Source organism: Gallus gallus, chromosome 7 (assembly GCF_016699485.2).
Source record: "Gallus gallus isolate bGalGal1 chromosome 7, bGalGal1.mat.broiler.GRCg7b, whole genome shotgun sequence".
Lineage (NCBI taxonomy): Eukaryota > Metazoa > Chordata > Aves > Galliformes > Phasianidae > Gallus > Gallus gallus.
In genome coordinates this window covers 33,166,852-33,193,816 of record NC_052538.1, presented here as the reverse complement: position 1 = coordinate 33,193,816, position 26,965 = coordinate 33,166,852, and the positions used below count along the sequence as shown (strand labels likewise).

Here is a 26,965-nt window from a genome sequence, read left to right as displayed (position 1 = left end):
TCCAAAGCCTCCCTCTGTTGAATTCCAGAAGAGTATAACTTTCAGTTCCAGAAGGGTGTCAGACTCAAACAGGGAGTTCTGAAAACACAGTGCATCTCGTTGGGCTTCCTACCAGCACCCTTCAAAGATGCATGGTGAGAAACAGCACCCAGCACAGGAAAAGCGGCGAGATGCACAAGGGGCTGCCAGTGCTCCCTGGCCTCAGCCCTTCTCACTCTGCTACCAGCTTGGAAGCCAGCCTTGTATTTACTAGAAAATGCATTAAGTCAAATTACTAAAGAGCTTGGATTATGATATTTTCATTTTCTTTACCAACACTAAAAACATTTCCTGAAAATGAGCAGTCAGATCCTATCCATTGTAATCCCCTAAACAACGTATTTCAAATTGTTGCAGGTTTTGCATAGAAAAGATGTCCAGATCTGGAGCAGAAGTAGCCTGGATCTATAGATTTGCCTTTCAAACACAGATCTGTACTAGCTGGGAGCTCTATAACACACCCAACCCAAATGCCATTGGATTGGGGAGTTAGAATAAATAAATAAAATATCTAACTTCAACTTGTTTAAAACAGATTTAATTAGAACTAATACAAATGCATCTTTCCTACGTGGCTGATCTAATCAACACTGGCAGTTTTAATTATGAGCCTATTTAAGGTGAACATATTGCATTACTGTGAAAAAGATGCATTATTTAACATTGTAGGTGTACCTCCTACTTCTCTATCTGTCACACAGGCAGCATCTTTAATAGCTGTTAATGTTATGTCTCATTTTCTGAGTTCAATTTTTGAGGTTCCTAAGCACAATCTGATGGAATCCAACCCAAATCTAATAATTGCAACCTCTTTTATTTTTGCCTCACTATTTAGTTTTCCCCACAAAGAGAATGACAGGTCTAATATGAGGCTCCTGAAATGTAGTTACATCTGAGCTTCAGCGCTCCAAAGCACATAAAATAAATATATGATCAATGAAATGAAACATGACAAAATGTTTCATATTGATGTTATTTTTCTTTTCAAAACGTCTTTTATGGTTAATGCCCTCAGTCACTTTTTCCATACATTTTCTTTTTTGTAATATATAGCTTTCCTAGTTCTGATTTCAAGTTCAGGGTGCCTGGGGAGAATTGGAAGATTTCTTCAAACCAAGACTGTTCCTTCAGCCTTTCACATGAGAAAATTGTTAGGCGCATTAAAGTATTCCTGACTATGTTGCATTCCTTTGTTCAGAGTGAGTTTTGGGAACACATCCTTTTCTCATTATATTTCCATAAAATATATTTGATCTATTCTATTCTTAGAATACCTCTGATGTGGTCTGTGAATGGAGCACAGTATAAAAATATTTCTTTTTTTTTTTTTTTTTATATGAGACAAAATGTTTCCATTTCTTAGACGCATAAAAAGTCGCTATATAGCACTCCACGAAAGTAAAACTTCACAGAAAGTTTTGGTATAACTCAGGGCAGATCACAAAAGGAATCCATCCCATCACGTCCAGTTGCAACTCAGAGCCTCGTCAAATGCACGCAGACGGTGGCAGAAGGAGAAAGAGGGGAGCAGGGAAGGAAAGAGAAATCGAGGAGGAATGAGACCTGGATAATACTACTGGGAAGCAAGTTTATATTTAGAATCACAGAAAGATGTTAACCATGTGCCTCCTAGGAAAAAAATAAATCTGCCGTAATAGTAGTTGACAATAAAATCACCTTTGGAAAAAGCCTAAATACTTTCAGAGCGCAGCCCAGGATATTTCCAAATGCAGACAGATGTTTGAAATGTTTACACAGACAGATCACTGCAGCAGTGTGGGCATTTTCCCCCTTCCCTTCCCTATCTGCTGATTGTTGTCTTCTTTAGGACCTTGGGAACACGAAGCAGCAGCTGCCCCGCGCGGCACTCCAGCTGCTCAGCCTTGCCTATTGCTACACCCATAAAGTCGTGGTTTTGATCAGTCTCAGGATCTTGCTTCTCTGAAGTTTGCCTCTCCTCACTGCTCCAACCCAGAGCGCAGGACTCACCAGGACTGCCAACAGGCTCACGGGCACCTCCGCGTGTCCCGACTGCCACAGGGGCTGCGTTACAGGCTGTGCTTCCAGCTGCACGGGGACTGACCACAAATGACTTAATCCCCAGTACAAACATGGCCTAATGCTCCAGCTCCTCTGCTGATTCCCCGCAGCTTCCCACTCGCAGCTCAGGGGGGATCGCCTCTCCACATTCCCACGGCTGTGGAGTTGGGATCAAAGGCTTAAGGACGAAAGAAAGCTTTCGTGTTCTTCCTTCCTCTCAAAAACTCAGGTTGCAAGTGTCTTTGCTTCACTGCGTTGAGAGAAAAAATAAGGATGCTTAAACCTTCACGCAGTTACGGGCTATGTATGTACAGGCAGCAGCAGCTGCATGGGATGCGGTTTGTGCCGCTCGCTGTCCCCATAAATACACGAATTTATTGTTGATTGTTTAACAGGCAAACTGGCATTCCCTCCAGATGCTACTGCACAGCCGTGGGAAGGCTCGAGCTGGCTGAGCCAGAAAGCAGGTGAAGCAGTTTTCTGCTGTTTGCACCTTTTTAATTTTAAACTCGTTTGTTTTCTAATCTCATTAGAATTGAAAAATATCAGAGGAAAATCATGCAAACTGATGTGCAAAATCTGCACGCAATGCTGTTGGTGTTTTTGTTTTTTTTTTTCCCACTTCTTAATTACTCTTTTATTTTCTAAGAGTGACATACAGTTCACGGTCCCAAATCCAGACCACTGGTGTCAGAGACCCCTCCAGCACAATCCCTGATCCTGCAGAAAGAGCAGTGATGGAAAACATGGGAGTTATTGAGGGAGGTGTGTTGGCACACACCGCTCACCCCACAATGCACCTGGTTGCTATCACTTCTGCTTTAAAGAGCACTAAAATTCAGCTAATAAAATTCAAAAAGAAAATCATATAAAGTGACATAGAAGCAGGTTTCACATGTGAATAAAAAAAGCTTTAGCATGTTCTTTGACACGTGAAGTGTACATTCTCTTTTATCAGGCTTTTCCTGATTAAAGTAATGAGAAACATGCACTACCTAAAAAATAAAATAAAATAAAACAACCAAATTCACCCACATTAATAAGAACTGCATGTGTAACAGGATCATTCTGGCAATGGCTCTTTTTTTCCTCCCTCCTATGAAATGTTCTTGGGTATCATGCAACAATATATTTTCACCACACAGTCCACAGATCTGCACATGTAACGAGACTTACACGAAGATAAGCTATTTTCCACCAGGAACTCTTCATTTCCAGCCACTATCTGAACAGCCACCTGGCACTCCTTGCCCTTGGTGCCCCTTGGGTCTTCTGCCACCACCTTATGAGTCCTTCAGTACCAAGACCTCAACTCAGAAGGGTCCAGCAATGGAGTTAGAGCCACCCTTAGGCTTATGGTGCAGGTAAAGATGTTCACATTAAGTCCCCATATCACAGTGTAGCTGAATTTCAGACACTTTTTATATTAGCAAATCCACCAGGATCCAGCACTCACTACAAGGAGCTGAAGGACAAACGGCTGATGGGCACCTGGGCTTAACCTCTGTGATCCCTCCTCTCATCTTTGCCCATCATCAGCTGTCCCCAGCTTGCCCAGAGATCAAGAATGCCTCACCATCTCCATTTCCCTCACCATACATTGTACATCTACTTAAATGCAAGGTGGAGGCTGATGACAGAGCAAGCACTTTGTTTATCGACATTTCTTCCAATCAACTCAAAGATCTACAGGATCAGTCCCTTAATTTGCGATGTCTTTTAAACACGTCAGAGATCAGAAATGAGCCATGTCTTGCTTCTTAGTAAGTTTCTATATAAATCACTGCCTTATTAGAAACAAAATGTATTATCCTCCACTAATGATCAAATTCTACATTTTAGCAATTTTAATGACCCTTTACTCTGAAACACCAAAATATTTTCATAATAAAGGTTATGAGGCGCATTGTACTTATTACAAGTAAGGGCTTATATTTAAATAAACACATATATATATATATATATATATATATATATATATATATCAGTATGCGAGTATGTAACACCAAAATATACGGCTCTCCTATTGCAGCATTTCAAAGGCAATGTGTTCATTTTACTTAAATTTTTTACTCTTTTTTCCTCTAACAACAACAACAACAGAATAAACTAACTTCAGAACGTTGTGAACATGCTAAAAAGCCTGTTAATCACAAACTAATGTAAACTGAAATTCGTTTGGGGCAGGACGAAACTATGTGATTCAAACTGCCTTTGTTTCATATATACTGGTTCACGTGTCAACATGCCAACGCGTCTTGCATGCCTGGTTGTTTGTCTTGTTGTGATAAAACAAAGTTCCTGACATAATGGGGCTCGATGCCCTATCTCCATTATGTGTTGGGGTGCCCATTTTAAGAGCATCAGCTTTCAGTGCCTTTGCAGTTCCTTATTTCCCGTATTGCATGAGTTTGCCGATTAGTGGGTAAGGCTAATCCCCACTTCACTCCCTGGTCCCTACAGAGACCGCCCAGCAAGATGCTCGCACCCACCAGGACTCCAAACATGCTTAAATCATACGTGGCAATTGTCCAAGCACAAAGGAGAGGCTGTACAATAAACAGCTGCATCAGCTGAATGTGACAGTACGGCTCGGTATGTATCGCTTTCCCAGAGCCCTCCCTGAAAGCCCAGCTCCTCACAGGACACAAAATGAATGCTTGCATTTTTCACTTGTGCAAACTACGCTGAAATATTAAAATCAGCTATCCGACGAAAGACCACGTGGGTATAGAACTGACTGGCTTCCTGAGGGGTATGTCCAACAACTTTGTGCTTAACCAGACATCCTAGAAAAACTCAGTAAATACAAGGTTTGAGCCCAATGACAATCCTCTAGGTAGGATTATTACTCTACAACACAACTCTCAGCCAGCTGTTAGAAAGTCAGATATGTGACAGCCCCCAGTATTAATATTTATTTCCATTAAATTCACTTAAATCATCAAAATATTTTTCCTCTCTTTTCCTTTGAAATACAGTCAGCCCAATACACATGGCTTCATTTGGAATAGCTGGAAGTCATCAGTGAAGAGACATTTCCTTACAAAGACATCTTTCCCTTCTTAAGTTGCACAGTTCTCATTACAGGACTCAAGACTTGAGTGTAGATATTACTAAGATGATAACACGCTGCACATTATGGATGTAAAATGCATCAAAACTACTGGATTGAATTTGAATAGGTCTACAACAATAATGATGTGTCAAACAGTTTGTGTTTTAGGGTTTGATTTTGACTGTTTTCAAACTAGGACACAAGGTAGGGATCACTGTATGATGCTTCATGGTATCCTGTAAACATCCAGCCTTCACTCTATCACGCAGGAGTCTTCTCAGTACAACTGGCAGTCATCAATTAAAAGTCTCCTTGAGCATGATGGCCTAGAGAGCATTCACCCAAAGGATACAGCTCATTTTCCCTGTAATATTCACTGATATTATTGATCACTTAACATCATATCATACATTGGGCCGCACAACCAGGAGCAGAAACAGCAATATATTAACGTATGAATCCTTGTACCAGAGCTACCTCTCCTTTGGGAAAGGGATTCTGGACTTCAGAAATTTGTATTATAAATTATTTATACAAGCACAAGAGTAAAGTAAATATGTTCATTAAGTGCATACTATGGTACAGCTGACTTGCACGTAACTTTCGTGTTTGGATCTTGAGGTAACACGTTTCACAGATGATAGAAACAAATTTTATAGAAACAAGAAGTAACAAAGCAAAGATTAATCAAGCTATCAAGCATAATTATGCCACAAGTATCAATGCTTCTCCAACATCAGCAGTGGATGTAAACTGTGCCATGGTCATGCACATGTAAGAAGCAACAGATATTACCTTTTGGTGAAAGAATTTAGCAGCAACCCCTGACTTTTGGAAGCTAACATAGGTACTGACATATATGTAATTGCTGATGATAAAGGTACTTGAGCAGTTAAATATGAATAAGCCTGAAAATTTCACCCAGTGACAAGACACAGATTTGACTAAAATACATAGAATATTTCATAATTCAAAATATAACTCAGATTACAAGGCTCAAACTCCCCATATATTAATATCAAAGTAGCCCACTATGCCCAACTTCATGTATTTTTCAAATATTTTACGAAGCAGAGAAAGACCCCCCAGATAACAGGGTTCTAGTTTGGGAGGATTTTGAATTGAATTACAGCTTCTCAGAAGAAAATGCGAAAGGCAAATTTCTTAGACTGAAGCAAAACTTTTTTTTTTTTTTTTTTTTTTTTTTTTTGTGAAATTGACTGGTTTACATCTTGAAGCATTCCAAAAAATTAAAAATAATAAACATCCCAGGCTTACTGCCTCTTTAGCTGGACAGGTTTCCCACAGCTGAATCCTTTGATGACACTCTTTGGACTTTCTATTTTAAGAAGTCATCCCTTACTGCTTCTCTCTGGAGAGAAAGTCTTTTGCTCTCCTGCCAATCCTCCTCTCAACCTTTCTGTCCTGTGTACTTGTCCTTTCCTTCTCTTAAGTTCTCTTTCTCCCTTCATATTGCAAGACCCTCTTCATTTTCAGTGCCAATAATTCTCTCTCAGTTGCCAGGAGTCCCCTTCTTTTGCCCTGGATGCAACTATTTAATGTTCTAGTCCTTCTTCCTCACTTTGCCAGAAGATCTCTCCAACTTCCAGACAAAAAAGAATATTGCCAAGACCACCCCATATATTTGTGGCAGTGAAACAGCCATTATTGATACAACTGAATATATTAACTGCAGAAACCACACATAGTAGTAAAAACCTACATTATTATGACATTGAAGTTATATGTAAACATTGACCTTAATTGCACATCAAGAGGAAATTACATTTCAAATGCTATAGGTAATATTTTTTAACTCAATCTCTAATTTCCAAACCAAAATATTATGTTAAAGAACACGTAAAGATATATTGGACACCACCTCTTTTTTTTGTGTGGAGGCCTGCTTAGTAAACACCTCCTTACCATGAATATCATAAAAATAGCTATATGGTTAAATCAGCTGCTTTCTATGAGTTTTGCGTGCTATGCCTAAAAACAGCACTGTTGCAATGGCTACAAGACAGTATCCAACAAGCTCTTTAGCAAACTCCTTGACATAGTTCTCACCAACAACCTTCTCTAACTCTCACTGGAGATGATCTACCAGACCCCTTCACACCACAAAGACCTGTCCACACCTGGAACTAAGAGTGATGCTCTTTTTAGCCTTAAACAAAGACTTCATGTAAGTAGGCATATTATTCTCTTTCAGTTACAGAAATATGTCTTCATCTACTTCAGCCAGATTCATATTTAAACACAATGGCATTGTCAGTCAAAAACTTCAGGCTTGATTACCTCACCTCTCACAGTCACAGTAGGAAACCCCTAACTATAAAGTAATTACAGATCTCTTGGAGTACAGCAAACAAAAAGCAGATGAGACCTCTACGCCCACCACCCTTCGAGACAGCCCTTCTCCCTTTAAACATAAAGCAAGTCGCTTTGTGTCATTTTGGAAAGTCTCTGAAGGACAGACCAACTCGGTGGGCTCCATCACCAACATGAATGCATTACCACTTGAGAACTTCAGCAAGAAACACTCGTGAAGATGGATAAAGAATATCAGGTAACAAAAAGAAAATCATTCCTAAAAATAAATTATCAGACAAATCCACAAACTTCTCTTCATGTATAGGGAGCTATAGTGGTCAAAAGAATAGATGTCTCTTCCGGAAAATTTTGAGACAAAATACAGAAATTGTTGCCCAAATACCTGCTCATACAAAAATACACACAAAAAAGGTGTTGTTAGCTGAGATAGAACATGATCAAATACTCTGCTTGCCTGGTGCAAACTCCCCTCAATACAAGGACGTTATTTGTTCAGCTTAGAGCACTGAAGCCTACATACTATTCTTAACCTCTGAAGTTTTTAAAGCTTATTACAGTTTTGAGGGGTTTCAATCTCCCCGTGTCAGTTTTACCTGGCAAAGGTACCCAGCGTCCTAATCTTCCAGCTCACATTTTATATGGTAAAGTAGAACAGCTTTCAATTTAGGGAATAAAACACCCTCCAGCTGAAGAAAATTCTCACATTACAGTATGTTAAGAAGAACCTACTCCAATTGTGGTCAGTTGTCATGGAGAAAGAAGGGGGGGGAAAAAGTGTATTCCCATGTGAAAACATCTCTCATAAAAAAAAAACGGGGGAAAGGGGGGGGAAGAAAGAGAAAAAGAAGAAAAAAGCACAAACAAAACCCCAACTCCCCTCCTTCCTGTGTTTGACATTTTATGCAAAGTAGGTGAATCTGGAATAAGAGATCATTTAAAAAATACTCATTATGCTATTCCTGTATATAAATGTGGTTGTGTAAAAGTATAACAGGAATGCATTCACAATTGGTTTAAGTAATTTTCTCTTGGCAAACCACCATAAAAAACAGGAGCGTCATGGCGCCACCAGAATCCTAAATTGTGGTGGAGAATCATCAGTACACATGGCATTAATCTCTGTCTCCTTGCAGGAGACACCCCTGCCTGCATTACTGGCCTCTCTCTTAAATCTAAGGCATTGTAACTTGAGTTTAAAATGACACCATAAATAAGATATACTCTCTCCCTCCCCTGGCAAAAAAAGATTACCCACTTTATTAAAAAGACACACATTTCAGATTACTGCAGTTAGCGTTCTTCAGTGTCGAAGCACACCAAAAGTGCAACACTAATGGGTTAATAATGGATCGTGTACTCTTCAGGATTCACAATGGACATGATTCAGACTACTGAGAGACTTTTTAAATACATACGTATAATTAGTTAACCCATTGGTATTACATTCTTGTTACTTTGGATGGATCACAAGACTTCAGGGATCTCATTATACCATACTAGCTTATTTTCCCCTGTGACCGAGAACGCTTAGCTGTATTTTAATGTCTTACTATTAAATGCTTACTAAGTTTTCATATCTTCTTTTTTTTTCCTTCTCCCAAATTTAGGCAGAGCACAGTTTTGTTAATAGAGCAATTTAAAATACCACCATTCTCTTTGCAAATTTCTCCGTGACCTGTAAGCTGTTTTGGAATGTTCTACCAGATGAAATTCATGTCTTTTAAAGGAAACTGTCTCTCTATTTTGGTGGAAAAAAAAAAAAGAAAAAAGACTGATAGTTTGGGAACACCCACTCAAGATAAAATAAGGATCCTGAAGATTTCCTGTGGGGGTTAATGGAGGCCAGGCCAATGGTAACTGACCTTGAAGTCCACACATGAAGCTTCGTGTTTGTCCTCAGATTATTTATGTTTTCTTTTTTTTAAGGATTCTTTAGTATGCAAAGCTAAGTTTGTCAACCCTGATATGGTGAGAGTCCAAAAATATTGCTGATAAGTGCCACCTTTATATGCACTTAAGAAAAAAAAAAAGTAGGGAACTAAATATGGAAATATTTTTAGTTGATTTACTTATAATCTACTTACTGCAATGTTGCCAAAAACATGCTAAAATAATTCAGAGATAGTACAGCAGCACAGTATTAGCATATTAAATAATTAGCAGATATAGGTATTTTAAATGACACTTACCCACAATGACAATGTTTAATTCAGATTGTGAGCCATGGTATGCTTTTTCCAACAAGTTATGTGATCGTAAGACTGTCTTAAAAAGCTATTATTTTAGGTACTTCGGAAAAGAAGACAAAAAAAGAAGTGTTGAAGATCCATACACAGGGTTTCTGCAAATGAATATGATGTATTCCAGAAACAACATGCATTCACACAGACACTCAATAAGAAAAGGACTGTTTACTCAGTTTATAGCTTGAAAACCACTAGGGACTGTGTTCCAGTATGGGAAATTTTAGTACAGAGCATTGTTAATACAAAATAAAAAGCAAGCCTGGGAAGTTAGGATTATATTTTTTTTTGAAAATACTTGTTTGGACCATTAAAAAAAATATTGCCTCCTAATGTCAAAGTATGAACAAATACTTTTTTTCAGATGAATAAAATCTGTAATCAGTTAGATAAGAGCAATATGCTTTTTTTTTTTTTTTGGCATTTAATCAAACAATGAAATCACATACACATTTCCTGACACAAAAGACAAATGATGTAATAATCTGAAGGAGTTTCTCTATCTCCTTGGAACTTTGCATACTTGACTTGTTTTCCATATTTTGTGACTTTAAATGGTGGGAAAATTATATTAAAATGCTTGTAGCAGTTCCTCTAAACTAGCATCCTTTTTGTTTTATTGTATTTAATATAAAAGCAGCAATTATTTGATTTCAAAGTTATGAAAATATGTACCTTATGAGAAAACAAGCAATTTAAGCTTTAATTGGTGTCATTTTTCACAGAACTGGCAAGATTCTTGCATCCCTGGCATGTTGTTTTCTATAAAACTGCAGAGCTGCTTTCAATGAATGTTTTACGAATGTATAAGTTGCTACATGAAGGTACGTGAGTGGATGCCTGGAAATATAAGATTTCTGAGGGGATTTATTCACAAAAGATGCATTTCATTTCATAGCGTATATACTGTAATTTTTCCTTAATATTCCTAATGTGCTTTGCTTCCCATTAAGAATTTCTTCCATTCTTCTATGGGAAGAAGGGGGAGGTAGGCAAGAGGGATATTTTGCACAGGAGAAATAGAAATAAAGATGGGGGAAACAACAGAAAAAATTGTTTTGAAATCAATTATTTTATGTATGACTCCTGTATAAAAATCAGACACCCAAACCAGTGGGCTTTTCTTTCTTTCCTTACTTGAAAGGGCTCAATCCATACTTTAAATTTCCTCCATGAAGTATGCAATAGTCATACCCTTAATTGACAGGGAAACATAGGTGTATTTTTCATTATTTAAAATGGTACCCCAAAGGTGTGCACTAGAGGCCTATGACACTAGTTCCTGTAAAGATGTACTGCAGAAGATAACTCCAGATACAAAGCCTGACCTGTTGTGCAGCTATCCATCCCTATGCCAGCCATGGCAAGGGGTGTATGGCCACGAATAATGAGACAGCCATCAACACCTTGCAGCAACCTCTAGACACAAGAGAGTTTGTACAGATTGAGATATGGCCACAAACTGGAGACAAAACTTTTGATGATATCGTGGCCTTTTTTAGAAGAGGGAACCGCATTAACTCTGTCTTTTTTGTCAGCATTTTGGAGGACTGGTGGTCTTGGGGGAAGCCGCAGCAGGAATTTGTGTTGTAGGAGCAAATCCCTGCAAGCAAAAGGATTTTGGTGCTTTGCTTTAGCAAGATGATACTTAGACACGATATCATCCAAAAGGATTTCAGGATTGCATTGTGAAAACGGGTTGAACTGCTCTATTTGTTTATATATATATATACTTTTAAGAGGAATCTAGAACACTGTGAGCTGCGGCAGCACAAGTTACTACGCTGGGAACATCGGCAAGTCTCAGGCTCAACCAGGAGGGCCCATCCATGCTGAGCAGTTAATTACAGGTTCGTAGCCATTTAGTCCATAATTCTTCTGTGCTAGATTTTATGAGGTAGACACCAACAAACATATCTACCCAGCCATGTGTTGATTGGAACCCACCAACACCCCAATACTGTGACAAACCCTGCAACCCCTCCTCTCTCTATCCACCTTCTCATACATTCCCTCATATATCAAAACACCTACTACCATGTCTTTCGATACTGCCTGTGACCATTCCTTCTTTACACTTCAACATTTTAATTAAAAAGCAATAAAACACTTTAATTTGAGGTTTGTACATAAAAATACAAGTAAAATTGTCCGAACACTGGGCAAATACTATTGAAATCTGAGCTGAAAGGCAGTTAGAGTAACTTTAACCACCTGAGAAATGCAATAATCACCCTGAAATGCACAGCCTGGAGTGTTTTATTGCCATTATAAACTGCAATTTATACATTAAAATAAGGAAAACAGTCAGACCCATCCATTTATGAGGTATAATAAATATAGTTATGACATCACTGACAACCAGTCACAAACTTCTAAACACATCCAGAGCTCTAAAGCAATTTCACAGTTACCTTTTAAATCTGTTTTCTATCAGCACGTGTGTATTTCTTGGGTGTGCACGCAGCCATTGGCCTGACTCAGCAGTGGTGCCTTCATGGGTGTGAAGGTCTCCTGGACTCGGCAGGATTTGGGATTGATTTCAAATTTCATTGCTTGTAGCCATCCAGCCTTCCATGACATGGACAGCTATTACACCATCACATACCTTTCCCCACGACACTCATCCTAAAATAAAATAAAAAATTTCATCTTTAGAGAACTGGGCCTTTTTTTTTTTTTTTCCTCATAACATCACCTTAACACAAGTTAGAGAAAAAATACTCTAAAATGGCCATTTGAGATCATCGCAAAGTCTCTCTGTCTGTATTCATGCTAAGTGGTAGCACCCCAGAAGAGTCAGCCTTTTCATTCCCCTTTGGATCCAGCCATTCGGTTGCTTTTGCCAAATTTCTTCTTCAAACATCCCCAACTTTTGTTCTTTCCACTGTTGCAAACTTCTCGGGGGAGGAGAGTTTCTAAAATGGATAAATGGTACCTCAGGGAACAGCTCTTCTCTAAGAACAAGCTAACAGGATAAGCCCATAATAGAAATATAAATCAACTGCAGAATTTTTTTTTTTTTTTGGAGTGTTTTTCTCTCATAACCACCAGCGAGCATTTCTCTTCCATAATGCTCAGCCTTTTCCAGATAAAACCCTCTGCCTTCCAGCTGCTGTTCATTTGTCACATGCACAGCAGCCATGGGCCTGAATCAGCAACGGTTCATCCCACTCAGTACTTGTACGCTGTACATTCCTTCTTCGTAGCCCAGTAGTAATTGCTCTTCATCTCCCCACATTGACCCTTAAATCAGCCCAGCATTCCTGCAGAGGGTATTCCTGGTTAGCACTCTGCTCAGGACATCATCTCACTGTGAACTGGTCTTCAATTCCCTCACCTTCCCCTGGAGGCATCACTCTCAACCCTCAGTGGAAACTTCTAGCACAGAAGTAGAAGCAAGCACACTTAAAAACAATATAAAATAAAATACTAAGATATCTTGGAGTCAACAAAGGCAGGACAGCATGGGTACCATCTCTTCTTATACCTTAAGGTAGCCCTCTAAGAGCAAGATGTACTTTTGGACTGTTTTGTCTCATCTCCCTTCATCTTTTAAAGCTACATGGAAATTTTGTTCTTGAGTGCAAAATATCTTACAGTACCCACAATACAAGAACTGAGACATTCACCCTGAATTTGGGGTTTGAAAGAAAACCACAGAGCTCCTAAACGAGATTGAATATTTAAAGGTAAGTTGAGAAAGAGCAAAGTCAAATCAAATATGCCTTCAGCGTATCACATCCCTCTCATTGCAACAACTACACAGAAAAAAAGAAAGCAAGCATAACAGATGAAGTCACGCTTCAAATGAAGTCATCTCTCTACATAAGAAAACTTGTGATCAACTAGAGATGGCAGGAGAAATTGTTATTCTTCACTGTAGTATAATCTCTTCTGTTCAATCAGGTTCATCCAAATACCCGAGCCCAAAATGAGGTTATAACTTTTGTCCCCATGACTTCCCCTGACCATCAGTACAGGACACAGCTGTCTCCAACATCTGTAATTTTCTCTTGCTTTAAGCATTGTTGGCTCAAGAACATTTCATTCCACTAACATCTTGCTTTCAACTACGGAAGCTGCCAGTCAGGTCTCGATCCAGATAGGGAAGTTCCTGCATAATAATAATAATAAAGAATAAAAAACAAAAAGCCAAACATTGGAGGAAGAGGATGAAATCACTCCTCTTTTCTGCTCCTTTTGCTGCAGCACACAAAGATACACGCATCTTCCATGCCATCCAGCACTGTATCATAGCAGTAGCATCCCATGGAAGCTGAGAAAAGCCTTCAGATTTTGGCAGCAAGCCCACTGGCACAGCTAAAGGTTTGCAAAGACGACAGTTTTCTTGACCACAGAGTACTAAGATACTTCTCTGTCCACTGGGAGAGTCACAGCAAAGTACTCTGCACAGGAAGATTGCTAGAAGATGTTGACCTTTGGTGGCACAAGCTTTCATCAGTCATGTAAAAGTAGGCCAGACTCTAAGGAAGATTTTTCTTTCATTTTGAATATATGTTAATATTTGAAAACATGCGTTTTGAATAAACTCCAGTGGATTTGGGTGACATACTGCTGGGGGGAGGAAAGGAGAGAGAAGAAAGTGGTTAAAAATAGTCAACACTGGTGGTTAGTATGATGCTACTGGAAGATGCTGATAAGAAAGGAAGGCAAGGATGATTTCTCACTTTCTCTTCATTGTGTATGAAAACAGTAATGAAATATGTTTTTACATTGCGAGCTAGTTAGTATTGCTCCTTCTGGTTCAAAACTGAGCAAAGACAGACAGGGAACCTGGCATATTGCACACATACGCACACACCCCTCAGCGCTGCTCAGCCCTGTGTTTATGATCCCAGTGCTCCTACCTTCTGCTAGTGGAAGTAATTCTTTCTTGGTGTTAATTTTAAGAATATTTATAACACAAATTCAGAATTTGGAAGAGTGACAATAAGAACTGGTATGTGTTTGTGTCCATCAAGTACAGATATTCTTCGAGGAAAATCAACCTTATCTTTATAAACTGGAAATTAACTTACCTTCATGCACTTTTCAGCATCAACACTGATACACAGTTTTCACTGATGCAGAATAATTTCTTACTTTCATCGGAAAAGCACCATTCCTTAGTTGAAAAAACCTCTTTAGTGCTGCTTATTAATATTTTTAATAATTAAAAATGTTTATCGGTTTAATGCATCTTAGATATCTAATTATTTGCAGACCTTCACTTACACATTGCTAATGGGACAAACAGCTTATTGCCTCATTCATTTTTATTTGAGAAAGTATTCAGTTACAAAAAAATGCAGCATGACCTAAAATTCAGAATATTTGACTGCTTCATGGTAGCCAGCTGATAAGCATGGATTATTCTCTCTCAAAACACTGAGACTGTTCCTCTCTGTGTTTGATATGTATTATTTGCTATTTGAACTGAGTGTCCCATCACTGTAGCACTCGTTCTTTGATTAGATGATCTAAGTCATAAAAACAGGTGGCTACTCTTAAATTTGCTTTGGCTTTGCTTTTCTCTAAGAGATAGTGGAAATACACTTGCTGGTGCAAATGACAGGCTGAGAGAGGATGGAAGTCAATGCCACAAAATTATAAAGAATTTAAATCTTTCTTATGCTTAGAAGCAATCAGTGTATATGCCTTAGCATACAGAGCAACAGGTTGACAAGTTTAGCCTTTTTCTTAATAAATAGGGCAATAGAGCAGTGAAAATAAAATACATTTTTAGCTTCGATTTCAAGCTTCTCTTTTTTGAGATCTCTATTGAAAATAAATCTGTGCACCTATAAACCAAGCCTTAATTGTATAAGGACATACTCACATTGTTAGCTTTATCCTAGTTGAATAGCAACATTTTCATCAATAGGATTCATCATTGGGCTACTTAGAGACATTAACAGCAATTAAACACAAGTACAAAACTCTTACCAGGATTGAGACCTAAACGACTTCAATTTCCACTAAAAAACATTTCCATCTCATAATTAAGACAAATTTTTGCTACTGGCATGGTATCTGATCTCCACTTAAATGTACAGAGATAAGACTGTTAGTGGAAACACTTTCAAAAAGCCAATAAAATGAACATATCTAAACTTGTATTTCTAGACAAGATTTGGTTTCTGAGTTAATCTCATATTACTCAAGTTCTACACCACCCCTCATTATTACCAGGACCCCACTACTAGCCCTATCTGCAGTTTGATTACCATTTGTCTCAGTTTTGGGTCTCACATTCTAGTAACCCTTCAAAAATGCTACAAAATGCTCTGCATTTTGTAACTCATGCAAACATCTCAGCACTATTGCCCCAAACTTTACAGCAACCCATATATCAGAACCCACCGACCATATAAAAACTGAAGCTTTACAGTGTGAGTGGTCTTTTCCTAACCCGAAGTTACCTTGCATGATACAAGCTCCTAATAATGAGTAGTTTGATCAACTCAGACAACACTATTATTTAGGTGAGCAATGTTGTGGTTTGCTTTCCATCACGTGCATTACATTTTACCACAGGCAAGCCCAGAGTCTCTTCTGGAAGGTTACCACTCTTAGGCCATGACCTATACATGTTGAAGAGTCAAGGGGACAATTAAAAAAAGAAGGAAAAAACAGAGATAAAAGGAGTCAGTATTATTGTCACATCATGGTATTCCCATGGAGCCTCCCTTAAAGAAAAGAATTCTGTACAAGGATGTTACTGAGCACAGGCAGTGTGCATTTTTTGAGGTCAAAATCTTGTTCCTCCCAAGTTTGAAAAGTGAGTATTGGACTCATGATCAGTCTCTTGTGGTTTAAAATCCAAGAATCACTTAGCCAGCTATTTCCCCAGCACTGTTAACCACAGCAGAGAAACACAGCTTAGGACTGAGACAATTGTACTACTAACAGCGCTAATGTGGTCTGATATTTATATATTTTTTTTGAGAAGCGAGAATGGTGGTGAATCGGGGGGGGGGACTATTGACCCCCACACTGAAAGCATACTGCATGGCTCAACAGGAGTAAATAAAGCACTTATGTGATTATAAAGTTTCAGATTATGAGCGGAAATAACTTTATGGTTTTTTTAATCTCAAAATACATGCACTTCAAACTTCTGGTGGGCCCATTCCAAGGACTTTTCTAGAATGATGACAGCAAGCCAAGGCCAAAACCTTAATATACCTACATCAAGCAACAATAAAAACCTTACTATTTCCATTGACAAGACAGCTAGGAAGGGTCACCCTGGGACCAGGGAGTCCAAGAAGAAGCAGGGCCCTGGCAACCAGCAAGGGCCACTCTGCACCCTGATCTCAATGCTATTTTTACCAATGAAATCTATTTTGGGTATTTTGAGGTCTATTTTGAGGTTTCTGAATACTGTTTTTGCTCTGATCTACGCATAATTCGGGAATATCAGAAGATATGACATTAAACAACACATCCCTTCAGAAATAGTTTTTCAGTGTCCTTTCTGAATCTGAGCTGAGATGATCTCATGAGACCCCTGCCATAGTTTACACCAGAAGAGTTCAGGGCTCTGGAGCCTTGGAACAATCCCCAAACTATGAGATTCATTAAAGATATATAGACATATATATATTTCAGACCAAAATTTTTGAGGGAGTGGGAACATTTGGGGTTTTCTTTTCTGTCATGAATGTGCCCCATATATTTATTCGTGTTTCTCCACATAAAGAATCCATGAGAAGAAATAAATTTTTATATTTTAAAAATGAGGGGAGCTGAAAATCTCATCCCACTGAGGTCTGAGGAAAAGCATTGCTCTTTAAGGTGATAACTTCATCCCAGGAATTCCTGAAATGAAGTCCAGCAGGACCTTTTGGTCTAGGAACAGGGTAAGGGACAGAGTCTGCCCACTGTGGCTTATAACTTTCTAAGGCATATTTACAAGCTAAATTTCTGCAGTAAGAAATGTCACAGCAACCATTTCCTTTTCTCTGTACTAAATGTTTCAGTAATGTTGGAGGGCTACTATAGCATCAAACTTTAGTGCCCGATTGGCCTCTCCACAAAGAAATATCTTCAAAAAACCTTAGGCAGCAGCAAGAGACCCCAACCAGCATTCTGACAGTCACACACAGTAGCACATCTCTGGCCAACTAAACTTACTGAACTCTACTCTATGTTTATTGCATGTTTGAAATAGTTTTCTAAGAGCTTAGAAAAGTAAGCAGCAAGTACGGTTTATTTATTGGAAAATTACTCTTCCTAGTCTTAGAGTTAATGGAGATACTTGATGTTATTGATGGTCCACATTGCTGCACGAAAATTAGCAATATTAGCGAGGTGTATAAATAAAATAGGAGGTATAAAAATAAAATACATTTACCAACAAAGCAAAAGGAAATGTGCAAGCCATTTGGTGTCCTCCTGCTAATTCTTAGCTGCCTCTTTTGTCTAAATAAATAAACAGTGACAAGGCTCAGAAAGAACGTGATGCAGTGAAGGATGCTTCCAAGCCACTTTTCCACCCATCATCCACCCTTCCACCAAACATCAACTGGTTGTAGACTGAGCACTAAAGTTGCACCTCATGGAAGCCATGCCTTGGAAATTCATGCAAGAATTGATCATGCTTAATTGCTCAGGATTGTGTTTTGGAAACCAAGATCTAACAAGAAACAGAAGATTTGCGCATATGTATACAGCTAAATTTCAAACTCTATTTTGATAGGGGGAAATGGCTTTAAACTGGAAGAGGGAAGATTTAGACCAGATGTTAGGAAGAAACTTGTTACTGTGAGGGTCGTGAGCACTGGAACAGGTTGCCCAATGAGGTTGTGGATGCCCCCTCCCTGGAAGCATTCAAGGCCAGGCTGGATGGTGCTTTGAGCAACCTGGGCTAGAGGGAGTTATCCCTGCCTATTAGCAGGGGGTTGGAACTAGATATCTTAAAGGTCCCTTCCAACCCAAACCATCCTATGATAGTTTTCAAGATTTTAGGGGAGTCCTCACATCACTGAGTCTCAACAGCTTTTCAGCATGTTAGTAGTCCATCTAGATTTAGATAAAATACTATATATAGCTACTTAAACTGCCAGAGGTAAAATACTGTTGTGTAAGAGCTTGAAAATAGAATATAATTTTTAAAATAAATAAATACTCCTGCCATAAACTTGATGATTGCCAAAAAAAAAAAAAAAAAAAAAAAGAGGAAGAGATCCCCAGCAATACATTTGGAAAGGAAGTTATTTTTGGAAAATTATTTTTACTTAGAGAAGAAAGAAGTCCAACTGAAGTAAACAATTTAGGTTTAAATCATCAACGCTTTTCATAGGGACACTTTTCATAGACATTTTCTTTCATAGGTCACTACATTTGTTGGATTTGAATTGGTTAGAGAGTTTCAGATTGAATTTCCCCAATGAAAATAGTAAATGACAGAAATTACTGGAACAGCTTATAAAGAAAAATGCAGCCAGCTGAAGAAAAAATTGAGACATGGTTCTACTAAGCCTCCTTCTACCTATCCTATAATTGAAGATCCAGTTCGTATATATACAGTTAGTGGTAGCATAAGATTTATTAAATATTTCAGCTAATGGGAAATGATTTCACATATACAAACTTCTACAGAGGGGAAAAAAATGAAGGAATCTTTTTTCTTTTGGGTCAAAGTCTTTGTTTGTTTGTTTCCTGTTTGTTCTTTGCTCACTTCTTTAAATTGTCCTCTGTATAGCATTGACACTTGATAATACAGTGTAATGCATCAATACACTATAACAAATTTTCTCTGTTTTAAATATCACTCCCATTCATACTGAGATTCAATTTAAAGAATCATTCAAAGATAAATCTAAATAAATAACAAGCTAGCTTTCAGGCAAACAAATGAATTTGCATTGTTTTATATTCATCATAAATATTTCACTTAATTACTGAGGTACTATGTTCAGAAATACAAAACAACATTATAAATTTATTAGCACTGTCCCTGCTGATTTTACAGAAGTTCTGTGGAATGTAAAAGCCAAAAGTAGAAACAGGCTCAAGAGCATAACCAAAAGAGCACATGCTGCATTCAAATGCTAAACGGGACTGACACACTCTGCTTTGCTCTGTGTATTTACAGCAAGGAAAGCTTCCTGTCTTGAATCAGGTGTTATCCTATTTATTCTCAAAACCCAAGGTCAACAAAACCCTTTTCCTTCTGTTGATTTTTCCAAACCTAAACATCTGAATTAGACCCGTTCGGTATTATCTCAAAAACTATCACAGGAGTTCTTTTTCCCCTCATTGTAAAATTGTTAAAACGTGAAAGGATGTAACAGCATTTTTCAAAGGTTTAGCAAGGTCAGCTATGTGAAGGAAAAATAAAAAGCGCTACCAAAACATAAAAGCTCCACTAAGGAGCATTTATCATCAAAATTATTTAAGTTCTTTTAATGGCTCTGAAGGCTATGAAAAATATTTTTAAAATGTAAATATGTGGGTCTTTCTGAAGAAGTTCTCCTTCTTTGTAAACCACAGCATCACTGGTGATTTATAATTTTCAGAAAATCTTCATCCCCTGGGAAATACAGAAGAGTTCCCCTTTATTTTTAACCTAACGCTGGATCTAAGAAGGAATGCAGCTTTTATTATTAGCAAAAAAAGAACTCTATTATTTTTATTTGCTCTTAATAAGTTAAGATAAAATCTGAAGCAGTACAAGTATGAAAACATGTTAAAAACTGTTTTTTTTTTCCTCCTCTTTACGTTTGAAACAACTTCAGATGTAAACAAAATTGTGGCTATCATGTTTCCCCAGGGATTAAGTACTCTTACTGTTCAAATGTCATTAATTACCCTTAATGCCGTTATGAACTATTTGGAGATTATCATTATTAAAGTGTTAGAGTATTTCTTAATTCCCCCCCAGAAAGCCACAGAGTAATGAGAGGAGCCCATCCTCCCCTCTTTTGTTGGAATGACAGTAGCCTGGAGGAGCTGGGTGTAAAAGGAAAGAGTCAAGAAACAACAAGAGACGATATTTTGTTGGACTAAATGACAACAAGGGGGAAGAGTTTGGGTTGAAACCATTTTCTGTTTCATAAACAAGTCTCTGGGTCTGATGCAGACCATTGCAAGAGGCTGGGTTTCTCCAAGCAGCAGCATAAATCCCCCCTAATGCAAGTATCTTATCTGTAGCATGCCTGTGTTGGCAATACTGGACAATGTCTAATAACCCCCTCCCTCCCAAAAGGGAGCATCCCCTGCTCATAGCTGCAGAGGACTCACAGGAGGTAGGGCATGGGGCCCAGAGGCAGCGATTGGTCAGCGATTGAATTTTAAAGGAAATAATACAAATCCTAAAAAAATAAAATAGGACAACTGGAAAACTTAACAATAGAAAGTTTTGTGGTCAAGGAGAAAGGTCTCTGAGTGAGCAGCAATGCCCTCATTGACTGCCAGAATCTTTAATTTGGAACTGGGGAGGATGCTTAATTGCTCCCTAAAATATTCACTGGAACACAGTATGGGTATTAGATATTAGATTTCCTATTAATGTATTTCATACTTGCAGACTGAGTGTAGTTTTTGTCATTCCCTCCTCCTCCTCTTTTTGCAGGATGACAAACCAATGAGGATTTTAGCACAGTTGGCTTTTAAAACGTGTCGCCTGGCTGTTTGTTGCAGGGAGGACGAGCCCTCCCCACCGCAGCACTCACATGTTCCCACTGCAGCTCACACACACTGCTCCTCTTCCAAGATAAATCACAGTTGCTTGAATTCATATTCTGAAGCATATATTTTACTTTGTTATTCTTACTCTCAACTTCCATTTTTCATTCAAACACAAACCAGCATTTTTACAAATGCATGTTTAAAAACTCAGTGTATTGACTTTGGCTACTAGCAAAGTTCACTGCAAACTGTTTTAAGAACTACCTGAAGAGGTAGGAGTGGACATGTCTTCAGTATCTACACAGGCCTAGTATTGAAAAACAAGGTATTTGTAAACTTGAATGCAAACATTAAAAATACCTTCCCTTACACCTTGTGCTTTCTCATGAGGTAAGATGCTTTGGAGTTTCCTGACTCTATTTTTTATAAAGCAAAGAGATGAAGGACTTTCCTCAAAGAACCAAGCAGAGGACCTCAGCTCTCTCAATTTATTTCTAGCTCTCCGTACCTCTCCTCTGGAGGAGTTCCCAGCCTATGTCTGGAGCACAGCTGGCAAAGTTTGGTATTTAACAGGATAGAGGAGCTGCAAGGCAGCTTAATAACCCAATACCAGCCAGAAGGGTCACACTCTGGGGCTATTTGTGCTAATGGAGAAGGAGAAGACACCAAAAAAGGGGCTGCTGGAGTGGGAGGTGGGGAAAGCCTCAGGACCATTGCAAGGAGCAGCGATCATCACTGTGGGAAAAGCACACAGCAACGAGATGGAGATGTCTGTCAGGAGACAGGAACAAGTTTTCCTCTGTCCTATTTCCAGATCCCATCTGCACATTGCCTCTGCTGAAAGGTAACGCAGCACTCAGATCTGTTCCGAGTTATTTCAGCGAGGAATGTCTGGCTTTTTATGGTTGTTTTAATTGGTGACAGTACTCACTGCTTAGCGCGCTCAGTCTGGCATCGCTGCTCTCCCATGTCCTGCTCACAACATCCCCAATGCTTGCCTTGCCTCACGGCTACTGCCTCGTCACCACCCTCTCCCTGTGCAGAGAGTTGAAAAAAGTTGAGAAGTGAGAAAAACTTTAAAGCAAAACTGAATTCCAAACACTTTTTATTCTTTCATCCAAACCAGTAACCAACAGCTCAGTCTGCTCTTTCACACACAAAAGATTTTGTTTCAGTGACAGCGCGTACGTGCAGGACACCAGGCTGTGACAAAAGAGACCAAGTAACACACCTTTGCACAACATTTCTTCCAAGTATTTCAGAGAAATTTTACTACCATTAATGATACTTAACTTGCAATACATCCAGAAGAAAGCAGTTATTGTTTTTATAAGCAAGACAAGCAGACTTATGTGTTTGGCAAAGAAAATATGTTGGTAATAAGGTCAACATCTCTTGCCCAGCAACTTAAACACAACTCTTCTAGCCCACCGAGCAACATAGGTATCAACAGCCTTCAGATCTAGAGTGGGCTCACCTCAACAGGCACAAAGCATGTGAAACAATCTATAGGATATACTATCCTTCCTTTTTCATTTCACCAGACAGCCTTGTCTTTTCCTTCCCCATACTGCGATGGAAGAATAAATAAGGGCTAGTGAACTCAAGGGAAAGGTCTTCTTTATCATACAGCTCCACATAGCAACTTTCTCATTCTTGCATTGATCCTATGTTGGTCCACTTTCTTGGTCCACTCCCCATCTCTTTCACCACAAGCTGCACAGTTACTCAGCTATCCTAGCAGTGCATGGAAAAACCCATATTTTTCTTTCTCAACTTAAATATTCACTATAAGCCAATAGAGATGCTACCTGAGGACAATATGTGTTCCCAGTCATACAAGTGGTATTTTGGGGCATCAGTCGCTAGGAAAGAAGGGGAAGGCTGAGGAGGAGAATGATCATCTCCCTCCGCTTGCATCCTTCAAGGAACCATGCCTCCATCCCTTCTTTAAGTCGCTCTCAAAATCATCCCACGTGTTCTGCACTGCTAGAGCATGGTAGGCTGCTAACCTCCTGTGTCAGTCATGGAGAAAGGACTTTCCTTTCATCCCTGCAGGTAGTCTTTTGTGAAGAGGCCAGGGAAACATCACAAGATAGCACTGTTTCTATCAGCAGAAAGAATCTCAGTGCTCTCCTTCTCCCACCTGGCATTGTCACCAAAACCATCACTCCAATGATTAGGGAGATTACACAAGACTGTGAGGTGAGGATACAGCTTATAGCAGTCAGGAACAGTGGGAAAGGCTACCAGCTACGCTTCATCATTCATAGCTAGACTGCTAGGAAAAATAGGTCAAGGTTTTCCAAGGTGACCCTCAACTTCCGATGGCCAAATTAACGCAGGCTCAAAAAACCTAGAAGGATGGTTTGGGAAAAAAAAAAAAAAACACCAATTATCTGGTTGCAAGGAAAAAAAAGAAAACGAAAGCAGACAGCTGTGACTTCCAAGGTGCTTGCAGTCGAGCACCTCAGAAAAAAAAGTTATCTGAAATCTCTGAAAAAAAATCCCAAGCACGCTGTGCAAAAACCAATGGAGGAAACCTCATGGGTAAATAACTATCCAGCGCGCACAAGAGCACGGCTCTCAGGATGCATGTGTGTTTCTACTGTGGGAGAGAGAACAATTGAATTACGAGGAGCTCTTAAGCAAGTAAAGTAAACATCTTTTGGCAATTTAGTGCTGCACTTTGAAGCGTGGCTATGTCATACAAATGGTGAAATAGCACGGACACCCTTCTGCTGGCTAGTTTGTTTAATACGGTGAGTAGGGAGCTTGGGGAGCGTAGCGCTCTTTTATGAGCTCACGAGCCGGCAGAGGGAAGGTGTGGAAGGAAAAGGAGAGGGATTCTGCAGAAAGCTACAGCTTCCCAGAGCCAATGGGAAGGATCCACTGTGGGAGCCCACAGCATCCGTGGGGCAGCCGCTGCCACCCGGGAACCGGCCCTGAGCAGTCTCTGCTGTGGGGCAGCGGGACAGGGAATAATCACACAAGAGGGGTTAATTGCTATAAATATCAAGAATCAAATCAATATGTCAAGATGTGTGTTCCACTTTTTGCATGTATGCGGCGTGTAAATGAGAAACGGAGAGGGAGGGAGGAAGAGCTAGAAAGAAAAAGGAGAGACTACTAAAGAAATAAGCCCCCCTGTACAGACAGCCTGACGCCAGATGGCTTCTTCTAATAAATATTCAACCTTAACTCAGTTCCCATGTAACTTTGTTGTAAAGCTGCCAGCACACCCACACAGATCTGGGCCAGCAAAATGATTACAGTAGTACAAACAAAATAGTGCAATAGAGGAAACAGGCAGACAGGGTCCTGTATACAGAAAGACAGAGCTGTAAAGATGTGAGTTGATGAACCTTTAGATTTAATACCGAGAAACTTAAAATAATGACTTGGGCAGAGGGGAGGGAAAAAAAAAAAAAACTCTAAAAAATAATAAACAGGACTTATTTTTTCCTTGCTGTTACTTTTACTGTTGGGCATACGCAGAACATCCTTCTGTCGAGACAGAAAACGAGGCACTGCACATTAGTTGCTATTCTGCATGTTTTCTGCATTCAGATACCTGGCCTGAAATCATTGACCAGCTTAAATTTCCCACTGCCCATCTTGCTCACACAGGGCATAAGTTTGAAAGCAAGATTTTGTGCATGGCATTTGTTATTGTGACATTTGTTGTTATTAATTGGGAAAAGGAAGAGATTTGGTGTATTTTTATTAGGAGAACACTGGCTCGGTGCTCAAAAACATGCAATTCAGTTGCGAGAGCGTTTTTGCCTCAAGCTCTTTAATTTCAAAATTGGATTATGAGATCTGAATATCAGAGCACACCATGTTGGCAACCCCAAAACTGTTTAAATAGGACCCTGACCAAATTCGCACTCTAGTGCTGAGATTAAGAGGAGGAAAAAGGCAATGAAAAAAGGCCAAACTGAACAGACAGATGCTTTGATGAAAGACAAAAAAAAAAAAAAAAGAAGATGCAAATAAAATAACTTTTACAAGCTAAGGATTCAAGCTACTGATTTCTTGGATCTGTTTCAGGCAGTAGGTCTCAATTTTAGTGGCAGGGAAAAATGTGCATGGTCAGCTCTTAACTTCCACCTGCAGTTAAGGTGGTTATTCAACAACCATTCCTGTGCCAGCAGTGGGTCAGGTACATAAAACTATGCATTTACATTCCTGAGAATGCAGTTTTTTGTGTTTCAAGCTAACTTGTGGAGCTCCTGGAAGGACATCATTTCAGATGATACAATAAAATAGCAATAGAATCAATAAGACAGAATTTTAAAAAAGAAAAGAAGTGATGGTGGGGGGAAGTAGGCTGAACGTCAGAAAGTATTTCCTGGTTGTGAGCATTTCCCTCTGCAAAGCAGATCGACAAGGAGAGGCTGTGGAGTCAGGCTTTCACCGCTTCCCTCGGGAGATTGTCACTGTGGAGGTTTTAAAAACAAAGCTGAACTCAGCACTAGTAAATATGCTGCAGGGAATAACCCCGCATTGGGCAAGAAGTGGACAAGATCAATTAACAGATCTCTTCTATGTCTACTTTCTATTATTTTTGACTGTTAGGAGAAAACTTTGCAAGGGAAGAGCCCAGAGCTCCCTCCCTCACTTGTCTGAGAGCAGACTGCATTACGCTGCACACTCGTGTCTGAACCTCTGCTCGCTATAACTGCTAACTCTCCCATCACTTTTGCTCTTCTTGCCCTTGATTCCCACTACTACTGAGAAGCACTGGAAAGAATTTCCCAGAGAGAGAGATAAAAAAGGGGGTAGGGGAAAAGGAAACTGATATGAATCTCTCATTTCTTATCTTCCTAGGCCTCTTTATAGGATACATCTATTCTGAGCAGTTTGACACTTCCTTCCCACCCACCCCCATTACAACCAGCTGTGCATCACCTCCCCGTGCTCCTTCTCCCCCAGCCCCAAGGTGTGCTTTACGAGTCCACCCTCCACCACAACATGACAGCATCAAACAGGGGAGCAGCTCTGAGCCTGGGGAAATGCACACCTTTTGTATGCAAGCAAGCAGGATGAAAGCAATACAATGGAGCTGGACTCCAAGCTGTCAGCCCTTGGGAGAACAAGGCTGCTGAAGCCACTAATGACACACCTACCCAGCACAACACATCAAACGGGTCCTTCATTGGTTATGCTGGCTTGAAGTTTGAGAGATCTGTCCTTACCTTAGTAAACCAGGCAGGCGATGCTGAGAAATCCCTGGATAAAGCTTAGGGGTTCAGAGTCACCACTCAGATTCCAGCAGCACTCAGCTTCCCTCTGCAGACAAAATTGGAGGAAAACAGGGGAAAGTTCAACACCAATTTAAACCCTCCTCAAGATCTTTTTGCTTAAGAAATAAATAAATGTTTTGAAGTATAAGGGAATAAAAGTGATATATACAGATTTCTTCCTCATGGCAGCCATTTCCCTGCAGGCCCTGGGCTGCCCATAAAGCCATCCTCGCAACACTGCTGGATCATCAGCTTTGGTTTTCAGATCTGCTTGATTTAATGCTGTGCCACATTCCTATTGGTACTACACAGTTTAAGAAAGGAAGGAGGCAAAAGGGAAAAGAGTGAGGAAACAAATG

At 39.5% G+C, this 26,965-nt stretch overlaps 2 long non-coding RNA genes across 19 annotated transcripts in view; both read right to left on the bottom strand.

The window, feature by feature from the left end:
- LOC107053852 overlaps nucleotides 1-9,868 on the bottom strand; it is a 195,570-nt gene extending 185,702 nt beyond the window's left edge. For 17 of the 18 annotated variants that reach the window (XR_006939940.1, XR_006939932.1, XR_006939934.1 and 14 more), the window contains exon 1: nucleotides 2,029-2,224. This is a non-coding gene — a long non-coding RNA (uncharacterized LOC107053852). Of the gene's footprint in view, nucleotides 1-2,028; nucleotides 2,225-9,663 lie in introns of those variants that run through there. The other variant, XR_005861391.2, reaches the window with a different exon arrangement.
- A 2,257-nt stretch (nucleotides 9,869-12,125) lies between these two features.
- Nucleotides 12,126-26,895, bottom strand: LOC121113384. Its single transcript, XR_005861389.2, has 4 exons — nucleotides 26,776-26,895; nucleotides 26,559-26,652; nucleotides 22,289-22,392; nucleotides 12,126-12,345 (listed from the first exon to the last, which is right to left on the bottom strand). It is a non-coding gene; the product is annotated as an uncharacterized LOC121113384 (long non-coding RNA).
- Nucleotides 26,896-26,965: the final 70 nt, after the last annotated feature.